This window comes from Anguilla rostrata, chromosome 8, assembly GCF_018555375.3.
Source record: "Anguilla rostrata isolate EN2019 chromosome 8, ASM1855537v3, whole genome shotgun sequence".
NCBI classification, from domain to species: Eukaryota; Metazoa; Chordata; class Actinopteri; order Anguilliformes; family Anguillidae; genus Anguilla; species Anguilla rostrata.
In genome coordinates, this window is record NC_057940.1 from 39,748,825 (window position 1) to 39,771,539 (window position 22,715).

At 38.0% G+C, this 22,715-nt stretch overlaps 1 protein-coding gene across 1 annotated transcript in view; it reads right to left on the bottom strand.

The window, feature by feature from the left end:
• The window catches only part of fam135b (family with sequence similarity 135 member B), a 60,501-nt gene extending 38,406 nt beyond the window's left edge, over window positions 1-22,095 (bottom strand). Inside the window, exon 1 of the mRNA XM_064348229.1 lies at window positions 21,528-22,095. The gene's annotated coding sequence lies outside the window, so the exon portion shown is untranslated. The remainder of the gene's footprint in view (window positions 1-21,527) is intronic.
• Between the last annotated feature and the right edge of the window lie 620 nt (window positions 22,096-22,715).

Below are 22,715 nucleotides of genomic sequence, written 5' to 3' on the forward strand. Positions count from 1 at the left end.
TGCACTCGGAATTGATGAAACACATCGGCAGGTCAGGAAGTGATGTTTTTCCAGGTGAGAAACAGCATGTCGCATTCGTGCCTACAGCTGTAGCACGGCACGATGACTGTTTCTGCTCCTCAGAACGCGCAACTGGCTGATTACAAAAAGGTACACCGTGTATCCTCACTCAGAATGCCACGAGCCCAGAATCCAAGCTAATTTTACGCTTGAAACATTAAAAGCAGAAACGCGACAAGGCAGGTACTGTAGTTGTGAAATTTAACACCGTTTTACGCAATAGCATGCCTTTAATTTGCTGATTTATTATCCTGAAAAGAAACATTTAATTAGATTATCACGTCATGCCATCAATGAACAGTGCAATCTCTGAATACTTCTTATTGGGCAAGACCTGAGCTTAAATGTACTCTGTGCTCAGAGGACTGTTAAATACCATAACGGATTCAGAAAGGCCTCTTTTTGATCTGGGTCAGCTTTTGGCCCTCACACAATTCTAATACATCAACACAGGGTTACAGGGAAATTATAAGGGAGTAGCAAACCATTTTCTATTTTCAAAGGTGCAAAGATCAAGAGATATTTCAGTTTTTCAGTTTAACTGAGGCATTTTTTGGCATGCTGCCTTCATCGGTGGAATGGCATTAAAGACCCAGTAAAATCAGTCATCATGGAAGGGAAATAAAATATTATGCCTCCTGTTTAAAACTGCCATGCTTTACACACCAACGTAACATTTAATTATTTTCACGTTTATACATTTGGAAAAACTTTGCATACATCTACATCTTGTGACCTAATGAATGAATTTATACGCAAGAAAAAAAGACAAAAAAAAAAAAAACACAGGACCTTTAACACTTTTCTCTTCGTTGTCAGGTGGCGGTTGGTGCCGTGCGCCGCGTAGCCAGACGCGCGCTATGCGCTTCCTCCAATGGAAATGTCAACACTGCTCGCGGGCCAAAACGGCGCGTGACTCAGCCCCCCCTCTCCGTTGGGTCCCAGCGGAAAGCGTCGCTCGTCTGTTAAATGTCACACCGTCCCTCTCGCTTGTTTACTGTGCAGATATGTATCAGTGAATTACTGAAATTTCACAGCGACTCAGTGAGTCACCGATTCCCCCCCCCCCTCCTCAAGATTTGCGGGTCAATTTTAGATTAAAACGTCTAATTGTTTTCTTAAATGCATCTGCATTTCCGGGGGATTTATCCGCTGTATAACAAGCTTGAACCTGACTGACTCCGGCTAAAACTGCAAAAGAAGCAACTGTGTCATGATGATATGTGGAAGTGAAAATAAGGCCTACATAGGCAATTAATTCTAAAATGTGTTCATCACCAGTATTGGCAGTTACATAATGTCCTATATAAATTATTTTGCTGCTATAATTAACTTTTTTTTTTTCTTCCAGGATTGTAAGTCATGTATTCAGTGGAAATGGCAATGTTATGAAAAAGAAAAGGGCAGACCATTAATTCTTGGGAACAGGCAGGGTTGTGCTCTGATAACCCCACACTGCTCCTCCTCTGATCCTCAGATGTTCTGTGTACTGATTTGCTATTCTGCCATTCAAGTCCACAGAATGGCAATCTTCAACCCTGCACTGACATTTAAGAGGTTACAAGTGTCAGGTTCGACAACAGAATGGGCTTCCCTTAGAAAAGAGAGAAACATGTGATGTTGCGGAACTGCCCCTGCCTATCCGCAGCCATTTCAAAATTACAAGGGTACTAAATGCTTTAAAAACATACTTTGTGGGGCTTTTGGTAAGTTCATTACCGTAAGAGAAAATTCTAGTGTTCCAGATGCATTCTATGGTCTGTCATGGTTTTCATTAAGAGGACCAAATGCTAAACCCTTCCCTCCCTGCCTCTTTCAGGACAAGCCCAGTTGTGTTGAACCATTGTGGACTGCCAGCCATAGTTAGTGGTGACATTTCTAAGGCTTAAACCTACAGTGATAGGGCCCAGCCCGAACTTCTGGCAAATTCCTTTAACAAACTGAGCCATTTTATTTAATTTTATAACTGTGATATTATTATGGAAGATACTCGTAATTTGGCTTCAGCAGTTTGTAATGGAACAAAGGCTCGTATTACATGTAAACCTACTATTTCTGCACAGGCATCCTTATAACACAAGAGAATAAACCCTCAAAACATCACATACGGTCACCTTTACACTGCAAAGGGCTGTTTGACCCTTTTCAAAAATTGTATCATGTTATATACTGTGAATGTATAAATCTGCAGAATGTGTCTGTAATTACAGCTTACATATTTCCAGTGAAATTAACACGATCTAATACTCTCAACTCAACAGTAAAATCTATAATTATGTTTGCCATACCGGTAAAAAACCAACCTTGTGGCTCTGTGATTTCAATTGCATAGACAACAGCTCAGAACCCTTTGAATGTACAAGGCCCAGAGCTTAGTGAGGGAAATTCAATATCTGAAAAAGCAGAGTTGCACAGTACACCAGAAAAAAAGGGTGTCCTGTGATGTGATTAGCAATGGCAGTAACCCATTTTTTGCATTTCTATTACTACAAGAACCGAAACAACTACGGATGTATGCCTGTGACGTTTGTGATCACCAATGAACTTCGTACCAAAATGACCTCCTGCTCACAGGGTGTGAACTAAGGGAACATTTTAAAAGTTTACTTTTTGTTTATTTCACTACCTGAAACAGATATGTAGTTTTTGGCATGGTAAAAGCAACATGTCTGATCTGACAATGATTTGTGACAGAAGATCTCCTGTTTAGAACTTGTTGCCTGTTTGTAAGCAGACTGCAATGATGTACACACAATTAAACACAAATAGTATTCTATAACCAGTTATTTTCCTTATGTATCTTATTTAGCTAATTTACATTCATCCAGATCAGGGATACTGAAATCTGGCCCTGGAGGCCAGTAGTACTGCTGGATTGCTTTCTTCCTCTCTGATCAGGACCAAAAAGAAAATCAGCAGTATTGCTGACTTTGAGGATCAGATGTGTGTATCCCTGAGCTAGATCACCAGTAATTGGCTGAAACGAACTGAATCTAACAAACCACACTACACTTAGTTTCATAAAATACATTTCTATACTGTTAATTGTTTCTGGGGCTCTGAAAAATAAAACACATTTACGTGCTATTCCGGTACAGAAAAACAAAAATAAACACCAAAAAACAAACACCTCAGACAGAGACACCCACACCTATGGAATGTCAGTTAATTATTAATTTTACACAACAGTCAGCAAGTATGGTCTATTCTTGGAAAAGCTACAAGAACATTTTTAGGCGCACCAAGTAAATTAGATTTCAGAGTTAAGTCGTTCCACTCTGTAGGAGCCTTAAATTGAAATGCCTTTGCCTATCTTAAGAAAAACTTTTTCTGAAGAAGAGGTTGATTTGTATATCTGTAGTGATTTGTAGAATGAGAAGCTCTTGTAAACAGATGGGTTAATTTGAGTGTATACTGCTAAAAAGAAACTGGTACCAATGTAGCTGCTGCCTATTTTTTATAGGGATGGCCATTGAAGTTGTTTGTACATTAAACGATAATGTGTATGACACATCATTAGTTCTTCATTTATAGAGAACAGACAAACCTTCAGCTGGTTGTCTTTTATTTAAACTGAAAGTGTTCCAGGGTTATGCAATTACTTTTGCAATGTTTTTTTTTTTTTTTTTTTATGCACAGAGACGTGTTTTGATCCGACAGAATTGAAATGTTTGGTAATGGCATCAGCAGTAAGCGGAGGATCTTCAACACTGAATACCGTTTTTGAGAAGTACCTGAGTAACGGAACGGCTGGCAGATTTATTAAGAAAATATTTTCTCATACATTCCTAAAGTTTTTAGATCTAGATCCCTGAATTAGCAGTGGGGTTTGCTCCTGACCGTCGCTGCGGTTGTAGATAATTCCAAATTAGGGTGGGAATTGGACACTGAGTACCAAACTTATTTCTTAAAAAGAAACACAAATAAAAAATAAAAAATAAATACAAATGATATCAGCCATTGAACATAGGTAATTAAATCTAAAGAAAGCTATGACAATGTTCAGTATTTCTGTGTTGGCTGTGCATACGGAAAATTGATAAATAGGTGCATCTCGAATTAAGAGCTTGGTCCATTCACCCCATCGCCATGGCAAATACAATAAACAAAATGCTGAACAGTTTCCCCCCCGATGCAAATCCTGATTTTTTCCGCTTTGAAATAAAGTATCATTTCAAGCTATTATACAGTAATGCCATTTTTTAGGTAACAAATTTGTTCGAGTACTGCTGTTCATGCTGGCAATAAAAAAGAAACTCAGACCTTAAATTCTATTCCTGCAGCATAAACACCACAAAGTACCACTAGATAATATCTCTGAAATACAGCAGTAATCAGTACACAACTCACAACATGAATGCCATAAAAGAAAAATAGTTAACAACCTTGATTTTATTGAAATCTTTTTAATCCTTGGATCCATATTATAAAAGTGTTTCCATGAAACGGCCTAATATTAAACAGTTTAAAGACAATATGAAGACCACACGTAAATGATCATAAATGCAATCTGGTGCCTGTCTCTAGTTTAAGATGTGTTCCTTAGAACAATTATTGTGTCAATCCACATTACAAAGATAACATTTTAATGCAAAAGATTTAAGATTTAACATTCAAGTTCACAACAGCATGTTGGTTTTTCTTACATACCACAAACCATTTTAATATATGCAAAAAATCTTTTTGTATTTTTGTGAAAAAATGGATATTTCATGTAAATGATCATAGTAAACAGATACATTTGGTGAGAGTCCATCTATTACAATTTAAAACATTCTTCAGATATACTCATCATATGCAGCACAGTGCAGATACAGTAATGTAACCAGTGGTTCTAGATTATACTCAGCATACACTCTGTATTATGCCAAAAGACTAATACAGGGATGCTCAAAGCTGGCCCAATGAGCCCTTCAAGTTTGCTTAAAAATTACTACTCATTAAAGAATTAAATCATCTTTAAAATTGATATGAATTGGAAGGAAATATCAGTCAATTTCTAAGAAAGTCATTTTAGGTTGAATCAAAACATGTTTTTATTTTTGTTTTTTTTGTGACAAACATAAGTAAAGTCCATGCATGTACTCAACTCCAGCTTAATACACCAGAAATACAGTATACTCTGAAGTCAAATTCACATAAGCATGATTGCTATGGACATGCTGTAATGGCATGGATGGTTTAGAGATAACCCTCTACTTTTGCATTTGGGAAATTTATATTTTGACCCACAGGCTAAGATTCTAATTCTTCCCCGTAAAAACCTTTGCATGCCTGGTCAAATGTATTAATTGGTCCCTGTAATTGGTCCCCTACAGTGGTGTATTACTATTATGATTAGACTGAATACAGAGGACCAGCCAGCCTGATATCGCTTCCAGTGGTCTTCCATTTAAGTACTAATCAAGCTCTGACTTAGGATAAAATCCTACAGACTAACCTGGCTGTGTCATATGGCCCAAAAACACCTTAATATTAAATACATGATCAACATTCGAAGTGATGACTTAGCTTGTAGTCTGTTCCTCACTACTTATCAAGTGTTCAAGTGTCCCTCAACATGTTCATGAGAAATATATAGACTGTATAGAATGCATTTATGAATGCATGAATGAATGAATGAATGATCGCATTTATATAGCACATTTCCGAACGCTCAAAGTGCTTTACAATGATGACTGCAAACTCCCCTCACCCACAACCAACACACCCCACCTGGGTGCTACACACTCTGTGACAACTGTTGCCTATATAATGTCATACATGACTTTTTCATGAGTATCTTTTACAACAGGTTTTTCTGTATTGTGTTATTGGTATTCATGCAAAGTTCAACAAACGCAGGGAGGTCAGAGTTCAGCAGACTGCAGACAAAAATCCATATAGCTGCTGACTTAGACAGCTGAGGTGAACACAAAATTGTTCCAGTGCACTGATGTAGGTCCCAAAAGGTTGCTTTTCATTACTGGATAGTGCAGAACAAGCAGGCAAGCCCCCGATTTTTAGCCATCTCAGCCTTACTTCTTTCCAATCGCAGGCAGTTTTATTTATGTGTGTTGTGCCTGCATTTCCATGAAAGGATATTATCCGTATTTTAAGAAGACCACCTCCATCTTCTTTCAGTTAAATGTTTATGCATAGCAATAATAGCAATGATGTTGTGATGCAGCATTTCCACTGTGAAAAATCTTCTCAACTTGAACAGCTTTCCCCTTTTCAATAAAACATTACATCTGACAACCTGGTGCCATGCTTTCCACCATCTCTGAAAACTCTAAAACAAAAAGTAGCCTATCTCTTGCGGTTGTGTTTTTCAGACACCAGGAACCACTACGTTATAAGACCAGCTTAGGAAAATCATGCAGGTTGGTCAGAGCACAACATGTTACCAACAAATTATCTTAAAATCTGGGACTATACTCAAATTCATGTCTCCTTTCAAGGTCAACATGTTCAGACTGATTAAATGTCACTGAACTGGAAATTTTGTTATTGCTTTTTTCAGAATGAGCTTCCTCATTCAATGAAACACATGAGTGAGTTTCCCAGAACATTTAAGCTAAACAAGATGTTTGTTTGCAGCCTGATTCTTCCCTTATAATTAGCAAGCATTATAAAACACCAATAAAATACCAATCTGCCACTTTCACAGACTGTTCCACTTTTGTATTCAATTAGAATGTGAGGCTACAACAATTACCTACAGGGGAAAAAAATCTCATTAATGAGGAAAACAACCATAAGCCAGTGAGGTACAGCACTACTAACCTTGTGGTTCCTTTAGTTCTTGTTATTCCTGACTTATGAAAATGGTAAATGGACTGCATTTATATAGCGCTTTCATCCAAAGCGCTTTACAATTGATGCCTCTCATTCGCCAGAGCAGTTAGGGGTTAGGTGTCTTGCTCAAGGACACTTCGACACACCCAGGGCGGGGTTTGAACCGGCAACCCTCCGACTGCCAGACAATCGGTCTTACCTCCTGAGCTAAGTCGCCCCTAAATGAAAGAAAGACGTGACTAAATTATAACCTTTCACTGAGAGATAATCCGTCCATATACAATAGTGTTTGTTTTGGGAATATTAAAACTAGTGGCAAAACATAATCATTTCCATTCACATGGTTTCACATATTAAGGTCAATGTGTGTTCTCTGTTGAAGGGAAACTAGTATTAATATGAAAATGACTTCTCTGCATTAGACTTATTTTTAACCACTTTCTCCAAAAATGAGTTCAACTGCTGAGAGAAAAGAAATCATCATCTACAATGGCACAGTTCTGAGGTGGATAAAAAATCTCCAAAATGGTAGATCTACTGTTCAAAACTATACTCGCTCACAATGCGTGCTTCAGGGTTGGCACAAAAGGAAATGGCTCATGTAACAAGCTGCTGTCAGGAATAACTGTGCAAAACAATTGTGTCACTTTGTCATAAATGTTCTGTCAAAACTGAAGGTAGAAAATCTTTTTTTCCGGAAATATGAATATACATCGCATTTTATCACACCTTCTGACTCCGCGGGTAATCACTGAAGGTACCCATTATTATAAAAATATACTAAACAAAAAAAGATAATAAGTAAAGAAATACATTTCTACATCAAAGCCAACAGCCAAACAGTTAGCATTACTACCCCATCAATTGCCGTGTATAAAAAAGGCTAATTATCAAATGCATCCTGAGGTAAGTCTTATTTTGCAGGGTCGAAAAAAAGGTTATTGAAGTTTTACAAGCCATTTATTTTAAATAGTCAACTTGTTTCAGTTGAGAGAACGAGCTGGTTATTATGACTTGCCTTTACATTTGAGTTGCCTTGCCTTGACTTTCTTTCCTGTAAAATGTCATATTTTCATTGCAAAGTAATATACTTTTTCCAAGTCTTACATACCTGCAGTGCTAACAGACTTACAATACACTGTCATCAGTACCAGCTCTTTTGCTGCACTGTGTGGCCTGTAGAGTGTAAAATAGTCCCTGGTTTGGGGTGAAATCATCAGAGAATTGCACGTATCAATAGCTACAGTGCTTCTTGCCAGCGTGCACAAGTTGCAAAAATTTCTTTCTATAAAATTAGACTAAAAAGAGATAATTATTCCAAAAATATCTCCTAGTAAAGCACATTCTTTCAACTAAGTGTACATTTTCCCAACTCAAACTAAGCTACCTTCTATTATCTCACATTTCTTGTTGCTCGGTTCAGATACCAGTGCTGTGTGCTTTCAACTGGCTCAGCAGGGTGAAGATGGGTACCATACATCATATCTTACTGAAATATTCTCTCAGCCTGTAAAATTGAAGGTTTTTTTTCCAGACCATTTACAGTTCTGCAAATTACAAGAAAAAAAAACAAAAAAAAAACATTGGTAGTCTAATTCCTGTAAGAGGGAATGTATGAGACTGTGAACAGAGCTATCCACTGCAGGATTCACTGAAACTGACAGCAGAGCACTGAGATCATAGTGTGTGGGTGTAATCCTCGGCCAAGCTCCATGAACGATATTAAGGAAATGAGTTCCGGCCAGAACAGAGGCCATTGTGGAGATGAGAGTGGCATTATGGTGTTGCCAAAGCACTGCTTGAGTACACCCAGCTGACTGAGAGGCCACTCACGTTATAATGCAAGTGCTATTTAACTGTGTCCAATAGACAGTTTCACCTACAGCCCTTTCTATGCTTTCGACCATGTCCTTGTCCTACTGCTTTTGATTGTGAATGCAGGGCATGCACTACTGTATCAAAACTATGCAATCTAAATATTATTCCATAATCTTTCATTTTCAAACGTTGAGAATTGAGAATTTGTCCTGTAGATATTTTACTTTAATTTATATATTTAAAATAACAGTTTGTACAGTATGCAGACCATTTGAACTGGAATGACTGTAAACATACATTTTGTCATTTCTGCCAATTCTCAGATGATGAACTCTGATTTACACTCAGGAAGACAGCTTTTTGAATCACAAGTTAGCAGCTAATTTTGCAGCTGTAGTATACAGCTCTTCATAAATCAAGTTTAGACTAATTGATTAGGCAAATGGGCTTGTTTTAGTTCCCAGGTGGAGCACTGCAGTTGTATCTTTGAGCAAGGTACTTAACCTGAATTGCTTTAATAAATATTCAGCTGCATAAATGATTTGTATGTAAATAATGTAAACAGTGTAAGTTAGTCTGGATAAGAGCATCTGTTAAATGCCAAGACTGTTTTTTTTTTAAATTGGTTTCTTTTGACTCAGTTCCTCTGTTCAGATTCTGCTCTACATCCAAATATAAGTGACCTACTAGTGAGCTCATGAATGGATAATCATATATTTCATCTTGAGAATAGCAATTGTGCTTTGTTATGCTATATTTATTCTTAGAAGCTAATAACTATACTTAAACTTGCCAGGTTTGGGGTTTTTTTTTTTCAGTTTTGACAGACAAAATAACCTGATGATTTTGCAACATATATTATATTTTAAGTTTTACAGTTAAATTATTATCGATAGTTAAATTACTATCACAAGGCCAAGGCCCATATCATTAAAATGTAGATGTACAACAGTGGGAAAAAGAACAAAATTACAGAACAGGGCATGGTGCTACTGAAAATTAACAGTAATATTGCAGGGATCATATGTGTCAAAAAATGGACATAAAGAAACTTCTTTCATTTATTTCTTTGTAAATTTCTCAAAATGACTTTGTTTAGCAGGTTGGTCAGAAAAGGAAATAAAATGATGCTATTTCCTTGGTCAGTGACAACCTTTCTTCCCCTTCAGATTATATGCAGGTAACCATCTAATATCTATAATTTCTCTTTAGGATTTAAATGGCATTTATTGAAAACACCCGTGTCAGTCTCTACATCAGCTGTAAAGTACACACGTTACAAAATTTCCTCCTTAAGAATTTTCAATTGGGGGCATGTTTAAACCCTTCTTGCAAGCCCCCCAGTGGTCAGGATGCCAGAATCCCATGCTAAACTCAGACATCCAGTGCTCCTGCAACCAAACTATGAATGAAGACATCAAGCTCTGGTCTGGCTTCATTAGTAGAAGATACATGACATCTATGCCAAATACAGAGTTTCTAAGTACCACCGTTGTCACTTAGGTTGTTCATTTAACAATCACCCCCTCCCTACAGTCTCATCTGAAACTATTCCCCCCAAGCATGAGACACTAGATAATAGCATCTAACTGGGCGGTCAAAAAAGGTATTCTTTCACCACAAAACATTTATATTCTGTCATAGCCACAAGATAAAACCAACAATAGCCAGAAGATATGCCAGTACAACAGTGAATTTTGGTGGAAGTATACCACTTTGTTATACTATCAATATCTGTGACTACATACAGAGTAAATATACAATTGCACCATTGGATTTATACGTAACTATGTCTCTTTCAAGATGCAGTGGTCATTTATTTTCTTGAACAATCCATTTTGAGAAATAAACACACATAAAAATTTTGCCAACTCCTCACCATTGCCAAAGCAAATGGATGTGGGGAGTTGGTCAGAAGAGGAGTTGGAAGCCTGAAGTCTAGCCAGGATACATATGAAGGTATATATGACTGCTTTTTATATTTCAGTAATCGTATTGTACATAATGTGGGCTATTAGTATCTCCATGGTGTCGGATATCTAGTCTTTAGAATACCCTCCTTGTGAAACAGACAATATAATTTGTATGACCATAGGGATGTATGTTTTCTCCCTGCCCTCCCTCCCCACTCTCCCCTCCGTAAACATGAAAAGGAACGTCCTTGGAGCAATTAAGCAATGTTATAGGTCTCATCTCTATATAAGTCTGGGGTGTCCAGGAGAGCTGTCTCTTCTTTGAAAGTTTTATGACTTTATCACCTCCCAGTGTAAGCAGCACGGCGCGTTGTGTGTCTACACGGGTTCCGTTTGTGTCGCGCAAAGGCTTGGTTAAAGCTCTATATTCCTAGTAGTTCTCACAGTCTGCAGTGGGATTACATTGTGTATTTCACGTTTGTTCACGACTGTTGATTAGGGTTGTTAGGGTGGTCGATAATAGGTGCTCTCACTCTACTTGTTGCTCCTCCGTCGTGGAGTCTCTGGCTGTTTTACTAAAGAATTTCATCAGTTTAGGCAAACTTTCCTTAAACTGGGCATCTTCCTTCTTCCTCTTTCTCTTCTCAAATCCACTTTGAAAACGCTTCATGGTAACAAAGATAGTGGCTCTCTGCCTCTGATGGCAACTCAAATTTCTACGTCATTGATTAGGCACAAATGCAGGAAGGTCAATGTGGAATAGTCCATTAAATGTGAAATGTGGGTGATAATAAATATAGGCAAATATAGATATTTAATTGGATAGGCCCACATTTATATGTAGACAGATTTATTTTTATCTATTACAGATTAACATTCATTTGGAGTGACAAGAAAAGAAAAAAAGTTTTATAAATTACAAAAAAAAAAGGGAAACACAAATTCACGAGGACGCTTCGACGGCCCCAAGCAATTGCCTACCTATGACCTATAGTAAAACCGCCTATGCCTCCCAGAAGAGACACTGGACCCCCTACTGGGGGTCAGAGATCCTGTGTGGCAATATGCTGCACAAAGAGCCATATTCCTTTTAGATTGGAATGCAATATTTGATATTTAATTGAGAATCATGTAGTGAAAACTTTAATGTTCATAGAGATAATGGTTGTTGACCTCTGATATTTGAAATCTCCATTTTTAGAGATAGTTTCAGCGGAGAGTGGTATGATTTGGTGCTGTTACATGAAAAATATTTTACCTGAAGGTGGAGATCACAGTTTAACATCGAAGTTAAACAATTATTTCTCTACGAATATCTATCTCTTGTCAGGAGTAGTTGGAAAAACGTCCATGTTTCTTTCTTTGATAGCTGAGCTAGATTACCTCCAACCATAGTCAGGTTTGATCCTTTTATAAAGAGTCTAAAAATAAGAGCCTTTTGATAAAAATAGCATAGTGCTTAGCCCTGCTTCCAAAAACCTAAGGCCACTTTAGTACATAAATTTGCTTGTTTCAAGACACGACAGTCCCTGTCTGCAACCACAGCCCCCACAATTCACCACTCATCAAATCAGCGCAGCCAGGTTGGCCCCCCCTCTCTCCCTTGTAGATCTCATTTAAAATGGAGACTTTTCTTTAACAAGCGAGAATTGGAGTTAGAATGCGAGTTAGAGGAAGAAAGCAGCTCTTGGGCACTTAACATCTGTTGTGGTGACCATTCTGGGATGGAAAATCTGCAGTTGCCCTAAATGGGTGAGGATTGCCCAGATTTGGCACCTGTGCAAAGAGGTTAAGGACACTTAATCTTCTAACAGGTGTAGTTCTAAACATTTACATGTTGCCAGGAAATTTTGGCAAACGTTCAGGCCAGTAGGCTGCACTGAACGATATTCAATAGTATATCTTGAAACACTGCAGATCAAGTAGAATATCTTCCTTTTCTCTTTCTTCCTTGTTATGAATATTGGCTCTGAAACATATCCAAGTGTGAATTCTGGATTTGTCTGTCAGTTTAAATGTAAAAACATACAATCTGGTGCTCATTTCAGTCTTGTGGAGTATGCAGTGAAAAACATATTTCCCAAATATAGACATCCTCATGGTTAGACTCTGACTCTTACTGCCACAGATGGTTTGCAGGTACATGCCCACAGTAAAATTCAGTGTCAATTTGACAATGGGAAAACATACTTTATAAGAGTCAAATGTTGTAGTGCAATCAGTTCGTATAAAGCTGAACATTTTGCTGTGCAAGTGTTTACTGAGCTGAGAATTATTTTCTCCACTCAGCATTTTATATTCTCCTGCTGTTTGACTGCGCTTCTCATCTGATAAATGGGCTCTACATGCAATGTCACAGAACATAACATTTCCACAGAAATGTGTGTCTCACAACCCAAACATGACCTCGTATGCTTCACTGCATATGAAGAAAATAAGCACCAAGGATACAACTAGTAATCTTTAAGAGCAATTTCTCTATGGCATTGTTTTACTTCTTATTGATTTAAACTTTTAATTACTTATTTTTTTATCAGTACAGATTGTGATACCATTGTGATACTCATGCTTTCACTTATTCACCTGTTTTAACTGTTCTAATTCAGGTACTCCCAAACAAAATCGGTGCAGTCTTCAGCTTTCACTCATTGATTTTTTTATTATTTTTTTTTTTTTGTGCCCTTTGGAATTTTTATGAACAAACATTTGCTAGGGAAACTGTAATCCTTCTGTTCTGAAATAATTTGAATTAATTCCATGAAATGAGTGGAGGGGGTGTGAAAAAGCAGCTTGAAACCTTAGCTTTGGTGAAGTTGTTACCCTCTATCTGTTTCCATTGAATTACTTACATTTTCCTTTTCCATTCAAACCAGCGATATTAAATATTGCCAATTTTATTTTATGGTAGCACTATTTTCCTTTACATTATAACCATGTGTGGTATTTATTCCAGATGTATTTTGTCTTGTGGAAAAGTGTAGGCTACTTTTTATTATCAGTGCCTGATGTTTAGAAACATTGGCTGATGATTTAATAATCTGAATAATATGAAAATGAGTACTTATCTGTACTCATTTTCTGAAGTTTTGTTTACTAGTCTTTATGTTTTGCTAGTCTTTCAATGTTGAAGTGAAAAAACTATGTAAATAATTTAGTAGAAATCAAATAATTGAAGTAAACCACGTAAATCATCCATTAGGTCTTGCAAGAAGACACGACAATAAGAAAGAGGTAAGATATAGGCTAAAAGAAATGAAACACATCAGATATATTGTGGATTACTTGCCATGAGATTCAGATCCTGGGCACACATGGCATTGGTCTAGTGTATAAATCTGGTCCATGCCAAAGCTGATTGTGGCTGGGAATTGCCAGGGACATGAGAATTTTTGTCAGTGAAGATTACACCCCCTTGACAGTCACTAGCAACCCCCACTGGTCAATGGGGCACCCACAAGTCTACTTGTTGCACGTGAAGTGTCTTCGTCCATTCATGGTAGTGTGGTCAGAAGTAGCAGTGACTTCAAGTGATTTGGAATGGAGCACATGCTTGTCTGCACTCACTAGGCTCAATAGTGGATTGGTGTAAAAAAGTAAGATTCTGCCCATCCAGTTTCCAGTTCATCAGCCACCATTTTAAGGGTACACGGAAAATGGCATTAGTGTACCCAGTAGCCTCATTAAGGCAGGGTTTCTGGATATTAACAGTTTGGGATAGTACTGTGACACTAGAAGATTTCACCTGAGACTGCTAATGGGAAAAACTATACCAAGGTCATGACTTCACTTTTAAAATAATACTAATTAATCAGCCTCCATGAAAATGAATTCATATGCATTAAACACCAAAACTATGTGAGTTAAACTACAATACAGTAATACCATACCATTTCAAGGCATATTCAGGTATGATTTGTATTGTTGTTTATGTTGTAGATGTGAACAGCACAATGTAGTTGAAAAGCAAAAAATCTTAAAGTTTCACATCAGTATCGAGTAACATACCGTGCTACCTGCTCAGAATTGCATATTCCTCTTCTGCCACATAATTGAATGAACTGAACACTGCAGGTGGGCTTACATATTCTCCTTTGGCCGCCAAGCAACTTTTGAACATGTATCACTTTGAAATTTTCTTCCTGACAGAAAATTTTATCCATCCACAGATACATGTTCTGCACAGTTATGAGTGATGTCACAGTGAAAATAGAAAGACTTAACAATCATACTTGCAGTTTCATTCAATTCGTACTAACATACTATTTATACCTGTGTCCTGGGGACTAATGTTGTGTTGGTCGCGAACGATTCGTTCAAAAGAATGAATCTTTTGGGTGAACAAACTGAACTGAATGACTTCCTGAAACGATCCGTTCATTTCTCAGTCAGTTCAGTTGAGCTCTCAGTCAGTTGCGAGTGAACATGTGAACTGGTCATTCACTGACTGACTATCATTCACAGACTATCAGTTCAGTGATTCGTTCATCAGTTCAGTGTTCGTGATTCGCACTGAACTGACGGTACGGTTCGTATCACGATACAGAGCTCACAATACAGTATAATCTCGTCCCCAGAGGGCATGGCTTCGTTCCTCTTGCTGGTAGCGAATGCAAGGAGCGAGGAGTCTCTGGGGAGGAGAGTAGGTACGGTATGGAATAATGGATAATAATCAAACATCACTTTTAAGTGTGCTGTTTATTTTAAATGAAATAACAAGACTTTTTTTAACATGTCATAAAGAAGTACTATTTTATCGACTACATTTTATGAGAAAACAATGTATCTACTTAGCCAACGTAGCCTATATCAGATAGGCTAGCACTCTCTCTTTCAAGCAGCCGTTAGAACAAGTCATGGCAAAGAAATCAGCATCCAGGGCTAAAACAACCCATTTTGGGAAATTTAGTAAAATAAAATGGCCATATCAAACACATTCTTTCAAACTAAATTGTTTCAAATAAAATCGAAACTAAAACATTTTATTAAAAATAGGGAAAGAAAGTGCTTGGTTCTTTGGCTATTAAATATTCTGTAGGAAAATGCTCTGTCTATACTTTTTAAACTGGAAAACTAAATTCAATTTAAATAAAATAATGTGCTAATATATGAAGCGCAGTTCGCCTGTTCCCATTTTCGGTACCAACCGTCAGCTGTTTTCGGTATTATTTTTTGGTACACACCCCTAATTTTTATCCAACTAAATTCTCAGCTCACTGGCTTATCCTTCACAAACGACCATTCTCAGTTCACTAGTTAGCGAGCTGAACTGAACGTTCAGCCGTGTTTCAGTTCAGTGAGTGGGACTATGCAATTGGAGCTCCGGTCAGGCACAGAACAATTCGGTGAACAAATCTTTTTGATGAACTGATTCTAATGATGCAGTACACTGAAAAGAACTGCTTTGCCCTTCATTACTGGGGACCCTCTGTGTATGCTGGTTTTTGTTACAACCACAGTTGCAGTTCCACAGTTTTAACAAGCTGTTAATTTTTTCTTAATTAGATGCTTTTCATACTTAGAGGGATTATTTGCCCTCTGAAGTCACAATATGTCAGAAATAGCTATGCATGCCATAAAAACCCCATGTTCACAGTGTGCTTATTGTACTATATTGCAAACAGTTACATACAGTAACAACCGTTTTAATTGCTTAAATTAAAGACTGAGGTAAATCAATAGGCTCAACAATGCAGGTCTGGCTCCATATCATTGGCTTTGTCTTTGAATTTTTCAGTGTCAACGTGCTGGCAAAACGGCTAGTTTTAGTGGCCTTGTGTCCACACTTTCACCAATAAGGATCCCATTGGTTCACCACAGTCTTTAATTAGAACAAAATATGCCCTTGCAGGATATGCTGTATGATTGTCTTAACTGTTACAAACAAAGGATGCATTCAATATCGAGGGCATATCAGCCAACAACAGCTAGAATCACAGTTCTCAGCATTGGCCCAATTCTAAGATTGTGGCTGTAATGGACTGATATTATGGAGCAACATGCCTGTCCCCAGAAACCAACGCAGTTGATGTGCACTGATGGTACAAATTAAGTGAAAACGTCACTTGTTTGTTACATTTTTCCTCCAGATGCTGGCATCTGTCCTGTTCCGATTCTGTGAATGTGAAAACTTTGATATTTGGAAGAATAATGTGTCACAGTTTGAATGCAATGCAGTGCAATAATAGAAAACAGGGCAGATCAGAATTAAGATCATTCTAAACACCAGACAAATGTCAGTTATTGATATCAGCCCCAGAATTCCAATTAATAACTTATAACACCGATTAATAAGTTATTGATTCAACATATTGGCTTCTCTGATACTTTTAGTTCTGAAAATTGGCCAAAATCTAACTAATCTAACAGTAAAATATCTTGGATGTATTCTTCTCAAAGTGCAGTGTATCAAACAAACTAATTACCGCAATATTAAGTTACAATACTTACTATATATGCTTTGATTTTCATCATAAAAACACATATTGGATTATATGTGGATATGAAGTGAGTTCTATTTTTTTAAATTCAAATAGTTGTCACTCAGATCCACCAAGAAAGCATTGACAAAGGTCCAACTATTGTCTTGGTCTCCCCAGTTTATAATGAAACCTCTAGAGTTTTCGCCAGGAATTTTAAATGTGATGACACAATCCCTTTCATGAAGGTCCATTTGCTAGTCTTCTTGTTTTTTTGGTCTGATTTGCATTGTCAGCTCCTGTCTATACTGAAACCTTTCTTCTTATCAAGCACATTTCCAGCTTCATCTCCCTGGTCTACCATAAATTCTTGTGAAGATCTGTTTTATGTGGAATATCTGTTGTATTTTTTTTTTTTTTTTTGTATTAACGTATGTATTGTTTTTGCTGTGCACACTTGAGCATATCACAATAATCAACCTGGGTAGCATACCTTAAGACTGGGAGCTACTGGCTACTGGGTGCTAATCACTGACACATCCACACCTGCCTTCTGAAGAGTGCTTCTGATTATTCAAACAAGTGTTTGAGGGTTATTTTTCATGACGGTGAGAATTCTTCTACCAGACCCTTTGCGATTACTGAGCTCACCAGTGCTCTCTTTTTTCTTAACAATGTTCCAAACAGTTGGTAAGCCTAAAATTTGGTCTATGTACCTGACAGTTTCTTTTTCTAATTTCTCAGCCTTTCCTTGGCACAACCCTGGTCCTTATGTTGACAAATGAAAGTAAAAAACTCCAAAGGCAATCAAAAGCCTCAAAACTATCGGCTATATTTTAATGATCTAAGCGCATGGCGCAAGTGCATTTAAGGCGTGTCCAAATCCACTTTTGTTAGTTTAATGGCGGATAATCTGGCGGAGTGCAAAGTAAGGCGCATGGTTCAAAGAGGTTGTACTCAGTCTCTTAATTAACCATAGGTGTGTTTTGGGTGTAACAAGAAATAAACCAAGGGAATGGGAGAGTGTCATCTCCCATTCCCTTTAAAAGCCAGGTGCGTCTGCACCTTGGCGGATTGCTATTATAATGGCAGATTTTATGACTAAACATTATGACATGTATTTTTTAAATATTGCACGTTGTGCACCCGCCTATGTAGGCGTATAGCTATTACTAGCTTAATAATGCTCCTTTAAAATAACAGTAAAATAGAAAAAGAAGGGAACTGCTTGTGATCTGAAGCACCCCCCCTGTGCAAAACATGGTGGAGTTAATGTTATGTTTAGGGTATGTATTCACTGGCTTCATTGATGATGTGACTGCTGATGACAGCAGCAGGATGAATTCCAAAGTGCACAGAATCATCTTATCGACTCCAAACCAACCAAATGCCATAAAACTCATTGAACAGTGCTTCATTTTGCAGGGCAATGACCCCAAACATACTGCTACAGCAACCAAGGAGTTTTTCAGGGCCAAAAAGTAGAATGTTCTTGACTGGCCAAGTTAATTACCCATCCTGATTCCAATTGAACAAGTGTCTCACTTGCTGATGTCAAGACTGAAGGCAAACGACCCCAGAAACAAACAGGAATCTGAAAATGGCTGGCAGAGCATCACCATGGAAGATACCAGTCAGCCAGTGTCTGGTGATGTCTATGGGTCGCAGATTTCAGGCAGTCATCAGATGCAAAGGAGTTGCAACTGAGTACTAAATATCCATCCATCCATCCACACATTATCTATACCGACTTATCCTGTTGCCTATCCCAGCGTGCATTGGGCAAGAGGCAGGAATATACCCTGGACAGGCCACCAAATTATCGCAGGGCACGCACATACCATTCACTCACACACTCATATCTATGGGCAATTTAGAGTCTCCAATTAGCCTACCTGCATGTCTTTGGACTGTGGGAGGAAACCGGAGTATACAGAGGAAACCCACTCGGACACGGTGAGAACATGCAAACGCCACACAGAAAGGCTCCAAGCTGAGATTCGAACTCACAACCTTCTTGCTGTGAGGACCCTATATGGATCTAAATACCCTCAAATAAAACCTTTGACCTCATTATCATTGTTTTATTTCAAATACAATGTTCTGGAGTATAAGCTCAAGTCAAAGCAACAAAAATGATCTCACAGTCTCAATACTTTTTCATTTCAGAATGCATGCGTACTGTATGTGTGCATGAATATGTTATGTTGTGGCATACACCGGCTCAGACATTAAGAATTTAGCATTAATATGTAAGATTTATTTTTTAAACCATCCATCAGTGATTCATCAAGCTTATCTTTTTTCTTTACACTAAAATGTTTGCCAACTTCCAGGAAAAAGCACTATTGGTTGTAGAAGTAATTTTAATTGTTTCATTATCCATTCTTTGTTTGGCTTCCCCAACAAACAAAAATAATAAATAAGAAAACTGATTTTCCAGCTGCTCTCTGCACTCTTATTGACTCACGGCTCATTTCTTATAACCCAGGCCAAATGTAATAAACAACTGAAGTACATGTGTGGAATAGGACAGGCTCCTCTGTGTTATGTATTTGTGTAGAGGGAATTTAGAGGGCCTCCTCTCCAATTTTGTTTTCACTTTTCTTCAATTAAAACCAGCAACTCGTGGATCATTCATAAGCTCTACTGATGGAGCTAATGTTATTTTTAATAATAATAAAAAATTATCCCCAGCATCCCCCATGTCATTAGTGTGATCTTCCTATTGCCGCTGAGAAAAAAAATTAAACACGGCCATCTTTTGTCATATTTTAACATGATGGACTTACATGAACAACAAAGAACTATGCCATAAACAAGGTGAAAGCAAACATGGAAAAATACTGCATAATTTTGGTATGCCTACGTGTCTTACGAGAAGAGAAGGATGTGATTAAAGGTCTCTAAAAATGAAGATCTTGTAGTCTGCATACAGTAGTCTACACTGCTGCCAGTGACTGACGCCAGAGACGTATGCAGATGCTTCACATGCAAACCAATATGTCTGTGTTTCTTACATACATGTTCATTAACATTTAATCAATCTGTGTTCCTCGCAACAGACCTATCTTTTACTGTAAAATGCCCAAATATAAATTCATACATTGAGGACATAATGTTCTCCAAATCAATTTCTCAATTCCAATGGCATTTAAATAAATTCTGAACCTTGGGTATAGTGCGTGCCCTTTGCCTTGGAAGTCAACAGATCTCTGATGAGATCTAGAGGTCATCTGTTGTTGTCTCCAACACTGGAGTCACATCTTGCCAGAGGATCCTGAGATGCCCCTGTCTTATCTAACTGGAACACAGCCATCCATAATGATCTTCCAAATAGCACATCAAGTTACAGCAGCCTTTGCCACTGAAGAAGAGTACACGCTGAACCTATTCCTCACCTGTTCAAGCTTGTCACTGGTGTCCTGAATTATGTCCTGACATTAATACACATTCAACTCCTAGAGTAGCCCAAAAACAATGTTTATAATCTGATAAAGCAAAAAAAATTAAGCAAAAATGTAACTTCTGCTAAACACGTCATACAGCATGCATTTAAGGCCAAACTATCAATTGAATTAATTGAATTCCTTGCCATTGGGAGGGCATATGCTAACATTTTTGTTATCCACTCCATGAGTGCTGTGGAATTGTATAGTTATGTATTATAATAGGACCTTGGCTTTACTGATAACATCTGCAAAGCAAAAACAAAGCTTTTACTAATGGCTGCATTCATCCTATTGCTTCAACCTGTCTGTCAATTGTTTGTGGTGCCATAATTACCTTTGCAAAGTCGACACATCTCAAGGACGCACGGACGTAGTCCACAGTACAGATAATATATTTCACTATTTTTTTTATAAAATATCAGTATATGAAATGTTGACAATGTTGAAATGTTCCCTTCTATAGATAAAGCAAATTACTTCTGCAAGACAACATCGTAAATTGGAAGTGCACACTTCTGAGGATTTATTATGGCTTAACTGGGTGATCTACGTTCTTTGATTAAGGTTACTCTGGAGCGTGTGGGCTTTTTAAGTTGCCAACGCTAATCTATATCTCGTTGGTCCATAACACCGGTCCGTCATCACTGCCAGACTTTATCCACACATGTTTTGCGTGAACATTCATAATAAGGGATTGAGGCTGTTGGGATGTAGGCTATTACACTAGCAGAGGCAGTCTTGCTAACGAGCTAGCCATAACACAGTGCACTGAAACAATGCGCATCCAAAATATCCACAGACGTGGCTTATAAAGCATCGATTCCAATGTTTTCTATAGACTTGGCCCGGATCAAAACCGTCACATTATTCAGACAGTCCCAACGCATGTATGGACTGCAGTAACCTACAATGCCAGCATCATGTTCTTTTCATCTATTTAACCATTAAGAGCAGGAAGCTCTGCAATAATACCCAGACGATTTCTCCTAATCGTTAATACTTCCATGTTTTACAATACAGAGGCAGTGCGCCGTTATTTCGTCGCACTAGCAATTTTCTCATCAATATAACAATTACAGTAATCTTACCTTCAAGACTGATGCGGTGCGACCCTCTACTCAACGTTGTCCACTTTGTCGGTCACTTACAGTCCTTTGGTAAATGCTTTAGTCTACCTGCAAGTACGTTATGATGGGTCTGCGGATGCACAGCTACAGTGTTCCTGCTCAGTGCTATAAGCAGCTCACCGCTTCTACTGCTGCTGCTGTTGCCATGGTTATTCATTCAGCCTCTGTAAGTTCTATACAGCAAAGCACTACGGTTCGCTCTCCCATCACCGACATGTTTATTTTCGGTTAGCGCTGCAGACTCGTGGTTTTGTTTATCTCTTGCTATTGATTTTCTTCATTCAGCTTTTGATATTCCTTTTCACATGAAAGTAAGCAAACCGTTAGTTGTACCCAACCAAGGTGTTTTGTTTTGTCGCGTACAGTGCGTGCTGTACCGGCGGCGGCTCTACGTCATGATAGCCTTAGAAATAGAGCTCGTCTCCACTCTGAGGTACGCAGACTGGCAAGTTTAGCAAACAGTGGAAAGATGACGATTTAATAGAACTTATCTCATGGCTTCCTGTGCTCCCTAAAAACAAACAGTAATTGCTGAAGTGAAACTATAAATAAAGCACCCGTTTGACGGTAATATGATAGACATACTACGTGCATGAGGGTGTTGCAGTTTGATGTTAAACAATGAGGGAAAGGGCGATATCATGTTTACAATAATTGTACATTTTTAATGAGGCATTCAGGTTTGGGGAAAGCTCATGTGCGATGAGGGGGGGGGGCGGTCATACTGTGATGCTAGGTTCTTGGCCATTTGAGACTTGTTAAAGCACCTTGAATACATGATTTGTTCTTAATCAAGTGGAAATTAAAACTGCGTGTTATTGACATGCTCTGTTGTAATTTTCTGTTGGGTATGGTTTTTTCTGGAGGTTAATTATAGTAAGGTAGCAGCCATCTGTCTTGCTCTTTAGCACTAAATAATATCAGAATAGGTCAACACGTCCTACATAAAATTTTGTTGGCTCAAAAAAAAACAATAATAATCATAACAATACTAATTATTATGATCATTATTTGGTGCAGTGGATAGCACTGTCACCTCACTGCAAGAAGACCTTTCTGTGTGGATGTGCTCCCCGTGTTCGCATGGGTCTCCTCTGGGCAGTTTGGGCTCCTCCCATTGTCCAAAACCTGACATGCAGGTTAAGTTAT